We start from the raw sequence: 13,037 nt of genomic DNA, 5'->3' as shown, positions 1-13,037 counted from the left end.
TGACCAGTCAAATTAAGAGACAAATTTGATTTGATGCTTTATAGAGGTTTAGCAACATCCAAATATGTAGATCCAATCATAAAATGCCCAAAAACTTTATATTATTAGCATTAATCAAGGTATTAGTGAAAGTAAATTTTTGTTAACTGTGTAAAAATACCTTGATTTATAGAGCACCATTGGAGGGACAAATCAAGGGGCTTCTTCAAGATGAAGCTATGGCAAGCTATAGCAAGTCTCCAATGGTATGAATGAACCCCTGATAACACTAATTAATGAATTGAATTAGCACTAATTACATGTTTAATGATAGAGAGTTAAAAATGATGATTTTCTTGACTCTTCTCCATCTTTGATCATTTTTCTTCAAGATTTGATTTGTGAAGAGATTATACCATGGTATTGAAGAATCTAAGAGCAATTGGACTATTTCGAAGTAGAGGTGCCGATTTTCATCAATTAAGACTACATTTTGCATATTTGATCTTCTCATTCCGGCTGCTCCTTTGGACCAAATAAGCTCAACTTCATGAGATTGTTACTCTTACTATCAAGAAAAACTATATCTAAGAGCACTCAGGCCAATTCAAAGAGATGGCGTCAAATTTGCTATTTTACTTCGAAAATGCTACGCTGAATGGTAGCATCAAAATTGTACCTTTTAGGTCAAATTAGAGTAATACCTTTGAGCTATGGCATAGCAATTGCTTTGAGGTCCTGAGGAGGTTTGGCAAGATGTTATGTTGGAATTAGGGTTGCAAGAAAGCACACAAAGCTTGGAGAAGAAGAAACAAGAATGCACACAACACACCGTGTATTAGATTGTGTCAATGTACAAAAGATAAGTTAGCCCTAGAAGGATGGGCGTATATACAAGCCGGGGGAAAAAACCTCCTAAAGAGGGAAAAAGTGCCCCGGCGGTCCTAAGTGTGTTCATACACATCACTGCCTATATATATATGGCAACAAATCCCCCTGGGAGTGATGGTGTGAACGAGAGCTGGCACTCATGTATAGGGGAGTGCCATGCCCGAAGTAGATCAGTCCACAAAGGGGAGCAAGCCCAAAGCTTTGAACTTCTCACGAGGAAGCGCCTTTGTGAAAAGATCGGCGAGGTTGTCCTGTGTTGGCACATAGGCCAAGCTGATCTCTCCTGCTGAGAGTCTCTCCTTGACATAGTGATAATGCACCTCAATGTGCTTTGTGCGAGCATGAAAAACTGGGTTTCTCGCAACTGCCAATGCACTCTGACTGTCAGTGAAGATAGAGGTGGCAGACTCCTGTCCACCACTTTGGTTCACTAGAGTTATGGCATAGTTATAACACGAGCTTATGTAGTTGTGGTGGGGGTTCACACTATGGACCAACCTTGTATATTTTAGTAGGAGAGTACTTTCCCTTATAGTACGTAGTCTTGTCTTTATGTTATGGTTATAGAGCTGAGAAGATAATAGAAGAAAATTCAACCATCCATCTCATATATGTGCTTATCTACTCTTTTATGAGTGTTTTCTTACAAGAAGCTCAAGCTCACCATGTCCCCTGCATTCTTCTCATGATAAAAAAAGTGCCATTTCATGTGAAGAGATCAATACATAAGTAAGAGAAGTGGTACATAGGTAAGGGTAACACCATCTCTTTGATTTGGAAGCAAATCTTTGCAGGTAGTTGCTAGTCAAGTAGGCATAAATAGTAAGGTGCAATGTCTCATCTTAAGTTGCCTTCCGTGACTATGAAGCAGAGGGGCATTGTATTGTTATGTAGGACCTTAGAGATTATAGAATTCGGACTCCATATAAAGAGATGGTTCCCTTGAAACCCTCTCCTGCTAACCAACTTTCATACTTCGTTTTTGCTAGATTAGTGGGGTCAGTATGTGCGGCACACAAGCATCGTCGACATCCTACAATAGGAAATTAAGTTAATAACATCATCCAACCGCATTCTATAACCAGATCGTTAAGTTGACAATTTATATTCAAAATATAAGCTATTCTTTTCGAGAACCAAGAAAACAATACTTATCCCTATAAGATGTTTCCTCCAATGGGGATATCTAGTATGCCACCAACTAAGCCAGCAATCCATGGCTGGTAAGTTTGCATTAGTAACTTTACCATTCATCCACCATGATCTAATGTGTCTGTATTTTAAAAGTGCCTCTTCCTCACTCAATGCACGCCACTGACAATATAGTCACTTGTGCTCTTCCTAAAAATTCCTAACTACATATTGTACTGTATGGATGTTCAAGTTTTACTCCCAATGACAAAGACACAAATTTTCACGACCTTCCAATATATTCTTTGGTCTATTATTATAGACAGTCCTAACTACCCTCCAATTGGTTCCAGCCTCATCAGCCACTACCACAAAGCCAAAAAAATCTGGCTTGGAGAAGTCTTTTTGGACCACAACATTGTTAATCATCTCCCAGAAAAGCACTCGTGCCACTGTGTCCTCCTCTTTTATTTCACAAGTTGCAATTGTCTCATGAGCTCTTGCAAGCTGCATGCCATCATACAACCATTGGAAAAGTACTACAAATAATATCAAATTTTTTCAAGAACTTAACAAGACCAAACTCTACCTTGGATCCTATACATGTGCAACCATTGTTGTCCATCCTTGCACACGCCTGACATGATAATAAAAAACCCAAGCCTTCTTCTATCGGTTTGTCCATCCATCCTTCTATGGTTAATTGGGGATGCCTAATTACCACTATGTTCAAAGCATGGCACTTGGGTGATTCCAAATATTCCATGTGTAGGACATATGAAATTAGGGATAGCTGGAACTAAGTATGGATTTATTACTTATGTGCTATCGTGGACTTGTGGCATGTGTTGCTAACTCATAGTGTGTTTGAACGGACAACCTTGTAGGTTGGTGAGTTTGGCATGATGGCAACGTTATGGTGTGAGCTATTACCGGATGGTTTCTCATTTTGATATTTTTGCCGTAGTGTTTACTATGAGGTTTTTTCTTTGGCTACCCTTTTTGATGTATTCGGGCGTGGACCTATGGAGCCGCCCACTTTTGTTATATTGGGCATGGATTTATTTATTTGCACGTGAATTAGCCCTTGGGGTTCTTTTGTAATTATCCTTTATCCTTTAGTGTTTAGACAGGAACACTTTAGCTAAGCTTGTGTTAAAAGCAACCCCCATTTTTGTAAAGGGCAAGCCCATGCATAAGCATGCATCTATTTTTGGCTTATGGACTATTTTTGATTAATAAAGCATAAATACTCAAGAAGTGGAAGGAAGCCGAAACTTCTTGAGGGGGGATCGATTACACCCAGTGATTCTCTCTTGTGTTTTTATGCTATGTTATGTTTTATGATTATTTATTAGTTTTTTGGTTATGGTAATTTAATTAAAGAGATGAACCAGTTATTATTTGGTTGGACGGTGTGTCTCCCCATGATCCTAGTGGTTTCAGTGGTATCAGAGCTAAGGGGGGAGAGAAGGTGAAAAATATAGAGAAAAATCAAAGGGAAGAAGACTTGCAAAAGAAAGAGAGTAGGTACGTACAATTTTCTGGTTTCTGTGAAAAAAGAAAATTTTAGAAAATTGCAGGCTTGGTTCAAGGTCTTTTCTTCAAGCTACATCAAAGAAAAATCTAAAGCTATATCCAAGGCTTAAAGCAAAGCATAGTATAAGGCTTAACCAAAGCTTAAGCCTAAGCTTAGCCTAACTTTTCTACAGGTCGGTTGCTAATTCCTGCTCGTCAGGTTAGTGCGTAGTGCATCAACTTCTTGGAGAAAAATTTGCTCAAAATTTTGCAACTGGTTCAAAGATCTGTTCCATCAAATGCATCCGGAATGTTCTCTTGCACACTTTTTGTACCTTGTCTTAAAGGTTTCATGGAAGATCCAAGCTTTCGAATTTGCAATGGTGGAGAGAGTTCTATAGAAATCAAGGGTGGAGAAAAATTACATATTGGCTTTACTCAAAAAGGTCTAAAAAGATAAGAGGAGATTCATGCGCAAAGCTTCTTCAAGCCAAAACTTCATCAAAATCAGCTCGCCGGCTTCGGGTCATTTTATGCCTTTGCGAAGCTTAAATTCACTCTCGATTCTCAATATTTTTTTTACTGAACGACCTTCTGATGCTTTGAGACTACTTCAAACACTTTGGTGATTGCGTTGGATGGCCACACTGCTCTTCTAATCGCCATGAGATTCAAAATCTTCAGAATCATTACCAACGAGTGAGAGAATCATATAAGTATTTCTAACTTTTTCCTATCTTTTATTTCTTTTTAGCATTCATGGCTGATCTACCGGCACTTCCATCTATATTCAAGAGCAACTCACAGCTTTACAAGCACAATTGGTTAATGAACGAACTCATAGACTTACATTAGAAGATCAATTGAAATCACGTAAGAGGCATAAGCATGACACTGAAGGTGATAGTGATGAAGATTCTATTCTTCGAACTGTGAAAGCAACTCTAGATGCTCAAATGACTCAAAAAGAATCTCGCATTAGTCGCAAAGCTTTTTTTCCAGAATTTTGATGGAAAGAAGGATGCACACACTCTTTTGGCTTGGATTAGCCAATTCGATAACTATTTTTCGGGGAAGAAATTTTTCGAGAAAGACAAAGTCAAATGTGCTGTGAATCACTTGATTCATAATGCTGCTTTATGGTGGAATGCTACCAAGAATGGTCAGCAGCATAAACCTCATACTTGGGAGGATTTTCAGCATGAAATTAAGAGACATTTTTTTTCTCCTCAGTACAAGGCTAAAGCCCAATAGCATTGGGATACCCTTAGGCAATTGAAAGGAGAGGATGTCCAAACCTATATTGAAAAATTTTGAAATGCTCTCATTCAAATGCAATCTATAGAAAAAGTGTATGAAAAGCATCTTAAAAGGAAGTTCATCTCAGGATTAGATCCAAAGATTAGAGCGGAGGTTAGTATGTTTCGTCCTCACGCTCTTTCCTCAGCTAAATCTCTTGCTCTAAATTGTGAAAAGAAAAATGGTGTGCCTAGGTTCCAACAGGAGAATCGTACTTCTAAATTCTCCAAAGATTTGACATCTTCTAGTGGTTTTGATAGGCGTTCTTCATTCAAGTGACCTTTTAACAAGGGTCAAGATCAAAGAAGCTAGCAATTCAACAACAAACAACAAAGCAAAGATTGGTAACAATAACAATGGAGCAAGTGGAGAACCAAAGAAGACAGATGTTCCAGATTCATTGACACGAGATGAAAAAGCAAGCAATGTTCAATGTTACACTTGCCATCAAAGGGGACACTATGCTAAAAAGTGTCCAAATGACACCACCAACAACAATAACAAGAAGAAACCAATGGCACGGCTTAACATGGTGAATGGAGATGAAGACACTAGCAATGGAGACGACGATGATGCTTACGACGATGAAAACTACGAGCCAAAGTCTGATGGTAGCGAGTTCAATGGTAAATCTGATCAAGAAGGTTCTAACCTTGATTCTCATTCTTTTTCACCACATGCTTTACTTAAAATGAAGGGAAAAATCCAAGATAAAGAAATCACAATCCTGCATGATGATGGTAGCACACACCACTTTATTTCTGAATGTCTTGCACATGCTCTTCATCTTGACATGATTCCTTCTCATTTTAAAGTAAAGGCGGCTTTTCAAAATCAAAAGTATAATTGCACTAAGAACGTAAAGAATCTTGATTTTTCTATTGCACAATTTTCGGATCAACGTACTGTCTTAGTAGCACCCTTGCATGGTATTGACATGATTTTGGGAATGCCTTTTCGACAGGAGTACACACCACAAATTGATTATGCAAAGCACACAATGTCTTTTATGCATCATGGAAAGAATGTTTGTCTAAAAGGAATTTTAAGGGTAAGGACCAACCACTTGCAAAAAGGGCTTTGAGAAAGAGGGAGAAAACTTTTCTAATTTTGGTTCACCAGCTTAGTGCTCAAGAACCACCTCCTAGGGATACATCCCATGACTCTTTCATTTCCAAATTCTCTGACTGTTTTCTTAATGAGTGACCTCTTGGACTCCCTAGATCACGTCTTGAAGATCATCACATAGATATTATTCCAGGTAGTGCACCGCCTTGTAGAGCACCTTATAGAGTTAACCCTCTTGAGCAAAGAGAAATTTAGACTCAAATTGAGGAATTACTTTGTCGGGGACTTATTAGACCAAGTAGTTCACCATATGGAGCACCAGTTCTTCTTGTAAAAAAGAAAAATGATACTTATCATATGTGTGTAGACTACAGGGCTCTCAACAAGAACACTATCAAGAATAGATTTCCATTTCCTAGAGTTGATGATCTACTTGATAAATTAAGAGGAGCCAGTGTCTTTAGCAAAATTGACCTAAAATCTGGATATCATCAAGTAAGAATGGCCAAGCAAGATATCTATAAGACTGCTTTTAGAACTGAGACTCGTCACTTTGAGTTTTTAGTAATGCCATTCGGTCTTACTAATGCTTCTGTGACTTTTAGTCGTATGATGAATAGAATCTTACTTGAACATCAACCCTTTGTAGTTGTCTTTTTCAACGATGATATCTTAGTTTTTAGTAAATCTGAAGAAGAGCACAAAAAACACTTGGAAATTGTATTTAATTTGCTCAAGGAAAATGAACTTTACATTAATTCCAAAAAGAATAGTTTCTTCTAGAGTGAGATTGAGTATTTAGGACATATATTTTCTACTAAGGGCATACATGTAGATCCTAATAAAATAGAAACTATTGCGACATGGCCACGTCCCAAGAATCTTCATGAATTACGATCTTTTCTAGGGTTGTGTAGCTATTATCGTAAATTTGTCCGTAATTTTGCATATAAGACGCACCATCTCATTAAACTTCTCAATAAAACCAAACCTTATGAGTGGACCGAACTTCAAGAGAAATCTTTTCTTGCATTAAATATGCACTTACTCATGCACCTGTGTTACAATTACCTGATTTTTCACCTCCTTTCTTTGTGGTTGTAACCGATGCTAGTGGTAAGGGCATTGGTGCTATATTAATGCAAGATGGTCATCCTATTGCTTTCGGGAGTAAGAAATTTCGTCCTGTGTTGAAAGTAAGTATAGCACCTATAAGACAAGGAGTTGTCTGCTATAGCACCTATGAGACAAGGAGTTGTCTGCTATAGTCCATGCATTGAAAATTTGGAAACATTATTTGATGGGCTTAGAATTTCTTATAAAGACTGATCAATAGAGTATCAAACATTTGCTTTCTCAACTGCTTATTTCAGATAGACATATTTGTTGCCATATATATATATATATAGGCAATGATGTGTGTGAACACACTTAGGACCGCCGGGGTACTTTTTTCCTCTTAAGGAGGTTTTTCCCCCCGGCTTGTATATACGCCCATTCTTCTAGGGCTAACTTATCTTTTGTACATTGACACAATCTAATACACTTTGTGTTGTGTGCATTCTTGCTTCTTCTTCTCCAAGCTTTGTGTGCTTTCCTGCAACCCTAATTCCAACAATTGGTATCAGAGCAGGCATCGGCTCCCAGGGCTACGCCGCCAGCACCCTCCGACTCATGTTCTCTGATTGAGGTGAGTTTTCACGAGCGCTTGCAGGCCCCTATACTCTGCAAATAGGCCCGTAGGGTGTTGCGTTCTCAGAATTTGTATCTGAGGTCGATTCGGGCTCCGTTTTTGCATTTCAAGTTCTGCACAGGTGTTTTCGTCATTTTCTACAGAAATTTCGACAGTGCAGTTTTCTGCAAAACAGACATACGTACTCTATTGTGGATCGTGTTACATAGCATGAGTTGTTTTCTGTTTAGTGTTTGCTTCATTACAGGTAGCTTTTACATCAGTTTCAGTCAGTGGCCATGGCTGATAACAGCAATGATGTATTTCGCATGTTATCTGCTGATGACAAATTGGATGGAGACAGCAACTACCCACTTTGGGCATACATGATGCAGCATGTTTTGGTTGCAAAAGGAGTGTGGAACATTGTGCAGGGTATGGATGTACGTCCAGGTTCTGTGGATGTAGGATCTGTTGAGGATATTGCAGGTTCTAGCAGCTCTACTGTTGCTGCTGTTTTACCCACTGCTGAACAAGCTCGTTGGGATGGTAAAGATGCGCAGGCTCATGCCTTGATTGCACTTTCTGTCAAACGTAACATCACCCCACATATTCGTTCAGCTAAAACAGCAAAACAGGCTTGGGATATTCTAGCTGGTTTGTATGCAAGTCGTAACGAGGTAAAAATCGCTTACCTGCGTAAAGAGCTAGAATTGAAGATTATGCAAGAAGATGATGACATGAATGTTTTTCTTGCTGAGATTAAAGATCTCAAAGAACAGTTGATTTTTGCAGGTGAGATTATTCATGATCATTCTCTTGTGCAGACTGTTCTTGATGCTTTACCTGAGACATATCAGACTTTTGCTTCCACGTGGAGACTTCTTAATGCGGACAGACCTGATGCTGTCAAGTATGATACTTTAGTCAACAAGCTCTTGCAAGAAGCGCAGTCCAAGCAAAACAGGGCCAGGCAGCGTGCAGTTGATCAAGCATTTATTGCTGCCCAGCAGCAGAGAAGAAGTGGTAAGGCAGCCCCTTCCACTGTTTCTTCTCCTATTAGTAGCTCTGCAACTTCTTCTCCTTCCACAGGTAGCAACAATAAGTCTGAGAAAGCTCTTGATAAAGGCAAGAAAAAGACCAGGTGCAACTATTGTAAGGCAAATGATCATGTCATTAAGAATTGCCCTAAGCTAAAGGCTAAAGAGGCAAAGAAGAAAGAGTCAAATGCAGCCACAATAGCGGATGCTTCTACAAATGCAGATTCTGCAAATGTTGTACAGGATCTGTACATGATGCATGTTTGGCAGTTTTTGTTGACTCTCATGTTTGGTATTTTGACAGTGGTGTTACAAAGCACATTACCTCGCATCGTGATATGTTCACTTCTCTTGAGGCTGTCCCTAATGGGAATACTGTCACATGTGCCAATAATGCTTCTTACCTAGTGAAGGGCGTTGGTAAAATTATGCTTACGACTGCAAATGCTAGCGCTTTCACACTTTCAGATGCTTTATATGTGTCAGGGATAAAGAAGAATCTATTGTCTGTCTTTGTGCTTGCTAGACTTGGACTTGTAGTCAAATTTGTGGATGACAGACGTACTGTTCATGATTTGACTTGTGGTGATACGATTATTGTATCTGGCACCTTGTTTCGTGGGCTGTATCGGCTCAATTCTTATGACAAGTGTGTGGAAGATTCAGCGAATGCAATTTCTGATGAAAAGGCAGTTTCAGATGCAAAACTATGGCATGCTTGTTTTGGTCATCTGAACTTTGCTAGTTTGCTACGTTTGCAGAAATTTGATATGGTTGCTTCATTGCCCCCTCTTGAGGCACCATTAAAACATGTTTGTGACAGCTGTATTTTGGGCAAAATGCAGCGTTCTGCGTTTCCAAAGGATGGTTCTGTGCGGGCCACTCGCAAATTGCAACTTGTACATGGTGATGTATGTGGGCCTATGCAAACTTCGTCATTTGGTAAACACTTGTACTTCGTGACTTTCATTGATGATTACTCAAGGAATGCATGGGTATATCCACTAAAGGCAAAGTCCGAAGTGTTTTTGTGCTTCAAACAGTTTTTGCTTATGGTTGAAAATGTATCCAATTATAATGTGGGCACCCTTCGTTCTGATCGAGGGGGGGAGTACATGTCTAAAGAGTTTGATGCATTTCTGGCTAGTCGTGGGATAAAACACCAATGTACAGTGCCGTATACCCCTCAGCAAAAATGGTGTTGCTGAGAGAAAAAACAGGTCACTTATGGAGAATGCACGATGTATGGTCAAGAGCCAAGCTTTGCCACATGCGTTTTGGCTTGAGGCAGTTATGTGTGCTGCATATGTACTCAACAGGTGTCCCACTAAGGCCTTGCAGTCTATTACTCCATATGAAGCTTGGCATGGCAGGAAACCTTCTATTGGTCACTTGCGTGTCTTTGGTTGCTTGGCCTATGCTTTAGTGCCTGTGCAACAACGTAGAAAATTGGATGATAAGGCTGTCAAATGCATTTTTGTTGGCTACAGTGCTGAGAGCAAGGGTTATAGATTGTATCATCCACAGTCAAAGCGTATCTTGATTAGTCGAGATGTTGTTTTTGTAGAAGATGCTGTGTAACCTTTGTTATCATGTACCAAAGAGACAGGTGTGAGCTCACGGGATGTATTTGATACATTGTTGCCTCTATTTACAGGTGGGAATTCAAATGTAAGTCCTAATGAGGCAAAGATTCAGCCTATGCAGATGTCAAATGACATCATAGATCAGCCTATTTCTGATACAGATTTACAGGATATAATTCATGAGGATAGGGCTGAAAATGAGCAGGCTAGAGGTATGCCTAAATGGCTGGTGCAAACCTTGCATAGTAAAATTGATGCACCTATATCTAGTCGTACTCATTCAGGTTTTCAGCATGCCTCTTATGCATCAGATTGTTATGCTTTGGCTGTGTCTAGTATGTGTGAAGAGGAAGAACCTCTTTCATTTGATGAGGCACAAAAATCAGAAAATTGGTTGGCTGCAATGCAAAGTGAATATGATGCTATAATGAAGAATGGTACATGGTCTTTGTGTGATTTGCCTATTGGTAAAAAGGCCATTGGATGTAAGTGGGTTTTTAAGTTGAAACGAAAGCCAGATGACAGTGTTGATCGCTATAAGGCTAGGCTTGTTGCAAAGGGTCATGCTTAAGAAAAGGGCATTGATTTTGATGAGACCTTTGCTCCCACTTGTCGTATGACTACCATTCGTAGCATTTGTGCATTGGCAGCTCATAATGGTTGGAATGTACATCAGTTGGACATAAAGACTGTATTCTTGAATGGAGATTTGCATGAGGAGGTGTATGTATCGCAGCCTCGTGGTTTTGCTCAAAGAGGTTAGGAAAACAAAGTGTGCAGGTTGAAAAAGGCTTTATATGGTTTAAAGCAAGTTCCACGAGCTTGGTATGAAAAGATACATGCACATTTGACTGCACATGGTTTTCAGAATAGTCCAACAGAAAGCACTTTGTATGTTAAACGTGTGGATGATGTACATCTAATCATTGCTCTCTATGTCGATGACATGCTGCTCACAGTCCAAATGAGAGTCATATTGCTGATTTTAAGGCTGATTTGAATGCCTCTTTTGAGATGTCAGATTTGGGGCATTGGCATCATTATTTGGGGATACAATTTAAGCAGTGTGATGGAGGTATTGCTTTGTGTCAGACAAAGTATATTGAGACATTGTTGCAGAGATTTGGCCTTGAAGACTGCAAGCCTATTGCTACTCCAATGGAGACAGGGTTGAAGTTGAGTCTTCATGATGTTGGAGATCACTTTGATGTCACACTCTATCAGACAGCTGTTGGTTGCCTCATTTATGTATGCATTACGAGGCCGGACATTCAGTTTGCAGTCTCACAGGTGAGTAGGTTTATGCATAGCCCAGGGTCTCAGCATTGGAAGGCAGTTAAACGCATCTTTCGCTACTTGAGTGGCACCATACATCTTGGGTTGTTTTATCCCAAGGGGGGATCGTTGCCACCAGATTTACATGCTTTTTCGGACTCAGATTGGGCTGGTTGCTATGACACAAGAGTGTCCACAAGTAGTTTTTGTTTCATGCTCGGTAGCTCATGCATATCTTGGTTGAGCAAGAAGCAACCTACTGTGGCCACTTCTAGTTGTGAAGCTGAGTACAGGGCAGCTTTCACAGCTACGGTTGAGTGTGTGTGGCTCAGACGGCTTATTGGCTGACTTGGGTGTTGGACAGGAGTCTGCCACCTCTATCTTCACTGATAGTCAGAGTGCATTGGCAGTTGCGAGAAACCCAGTTTTTCATGCTCGCACAAAGCACATTGAGGTGCATTATCACTATGTCAGGGAGAGACTCTCAGCAGAAGAGATCAGCTTGGCCTATGTGCCAACACAAGACAACCTCACCGATCTTTTCACAAAGGCGCTTCCTCGTGAGAAGTTCGAAGCTTTCCGCAAAGCTTTGGGCTTGCTCCCCTTTGTGAACTGATCTACTTCGGGCATGGCACTCCCCTATACATGAGTGCCAGCTCTCATTCACACCATCACTCCCAGGGGGATTTGTTGCCATATTATATATAGGCAGTGATGCGTGTGAACACACTTAGGACCGTCGGGGCACTTTTTTCCTCTTAAGGATGTTTTTTTCCCCGGCTTGTATATACGCCCATCCTTCTAGGGCTAACTTATCTTTTGTACATTGACATAATCTAATACACTTTGTGTTGTGTGCATTCTTGCTTCTTCTTCTCCAAGCTTTGTGTGCTTTCTTGCAACCCTAACTCCAACAATATTAAATGGATAGCTTTTATTCAAAGTTTTTAGCCTATTATTCAATACCAACCTGGTAAAGAAAATGTAGTTGGCTGGTGCTTTAAGTAGAGGACCTTCTATTCAAAATATTTATGTGATTGAGAATAGATCTTTTGATTCTATGCATGAGACTTATGACCAAGACCCTGACTTTAGTGATATTTGGTCTAGATTGAGAAATAATCATTGGACACCTTTTGCTGAGTATTCCTACAATGATGGATATCTTTTCTTCCAGAAAAGATTATGCATTACTCGATCTTTTTGACATTCTATTTTAGAGGAATCACATCAGCCACCTTATGCGGGGCATCGAGGTGTTTCATCTACATTTCAAACTATTTCTAATGACTTTTATTGGCCTAAAATGAAAAATGATGCAGCTAAACTTGTGTCTGAATGTGATGTTTGTCAAAAAGTGAAAAGTTGTAAGGGCAAGAAACTTGGTTTACTCATACCACTTCCTATTCCTAATGCTCCTTGGGAACATATTTCTATGGATTTTATCATTGGTTTTCCATTGACCTACGAACCATAATGATATGATTTGGACCATTGTTGATAGGTTTAGCAAACAAGCATATTTTCTTCCTTGTAGAAAGACTCTTACTGCACATCAAGCTACACATTTGTTTGTTA

The sequence above is a fragment of the Cibotium barometz genome, chromosome 15 (genome assembly GCF_041138505.1).
Source record: "Cibotium barometz isolate CiBa-2024 chromosome 15, ASM4113850v1, whole genome shotgun sequence".
In the NCBI taxonomy this organism is placed as follows: domain Eukaryota; kingdom Viridiplantae; phylum Streptophyta; class Polypodiopsida; order Cyatheales; family Cibotiaceae; genus Cibotium; species Cibotium barometz.
This window is presented reverse-complemented; position numbering follows the sequence as displayed.